Raw genomic sequence first — 1438 nt, 5'->3', positions numbered from 1 at the left:
TGATTTTTATTTTTCCATATACTTTTTTAACAAGCGACATATAATCGGGAACGACGTAACTCGAAACGACGTAAGTCGAGGTATGCCTGTATATATGTCAACATTGGTACGGATTATATTAAGTTTTGTTATATAAATTTCTGTATAAGTAATCGAAAACATTATTTTACAGTATTATTCAGTTTTTAGCAAGATGTCAGCAACCAGATGGTGGATTTGGAGGTAATTTATCATCATTAAATGTTTTTTAGTATAATTTCTTTTATTTTGTAGCTAATATTTTAATAGATTTTATAAATGGATTATTTATATAATAATTTAATTAAATAATTGTAACATAAAACATATTATATTATATGAAATAATTGTTATTTGGCTTTATTGAAAGCTAAACAAGGGAAAATATATAGAAAAGTGTAAAAAATTTATAAACCACAAAAATTTTAAATATAACTCAACAAACATATCACTAAACTTAATGTACAGGATGTTTTGTAAGGCTGGAACCATAGGATTTATGTAGAACTTTGTTTATTCTTTTTACAGGTAAAGTGTGGTGTTGAGTAAAGAGGAACAATTATGTTTTTAGTGGAGACTTACAATCAGTGTGAAGTTGCCGAAGAGTTTAAAGAGCTGTATACAGACCGCCACACAATTGGCAGGAAATCTGGATGCATCGCATTAAACTCTTTGGTGAGTTCACACCGACTTCAGGTCCCAACCATAAAAATAACTGTCTTTCCTCTCTACTTGGCAGCATGTTTTATCTGTAAAAGAATAAGCAAAGATTGAAATAACTCCCGTGATTCCGTATTTATGCAATATCTTGTGCAAAATATCAGAATTCAATTTTAATTATTTCTTAATAATATTTTGATACATAAATAATAACTTATCAATAGAAGCATTTTTATTCAGTTAATATTTATATGCAATATGGCAAGTGGCATCCACTGTATTTGCAACCAGTTTATACAATACTCCATATATTATTTGCATCTAATTTAAATTTGCTAGATCTATTCTATTTTTTCTAACTTTTTAATTTAAATTTAATTATTTTTGGCAGGTGGACCTGGACAGCAGAGTCATCTGGCACCCACATATGCTGCAGTCAATGCTCTTTGTATTCTTGGTACAGAAGAAGCTTATGAAGTAATTGATAGGTTAGTATTTGAAAGAATGAGTTTCTGAAAATTCAACAAATTAATTAAAGAATCTAATAGTTTCAGAAATATTATATTAACTAGCTGTTACCTGTGACTTCGCCCATGTGGATTTTGCAAGCAAACCCCATTTATATTCAGTATTTCAACAACCATAGTGATTGTTATATAACACCTACCGCTGAGAATGATGGGAATTGCTGAAAATCAAACGAACTATTTTCAGTTTGATCAATTTTCTGGAACGTTTACAATCGTTATATAATCGAACC

This window comes from Centruroides sculpturatus, unplaced genomic scaffold (genome assembly GCF_000671375.1).
Source record: "Centruroides sculpturatus isolate CEXI.00-Female unplaced genomic scaffold, Cexi_2.0 scaffold3939, whole genome shotgun sequence".
NCBI classification, from domain to species: Eukaryota; Metazoa; Arthropoda; class Arachnida; order Scorpiones; family Buthidae; genus Centruroides; species Centruroides sculpturatus.
Note: the sequence above shows the minus strand (reverse complement) of the source record.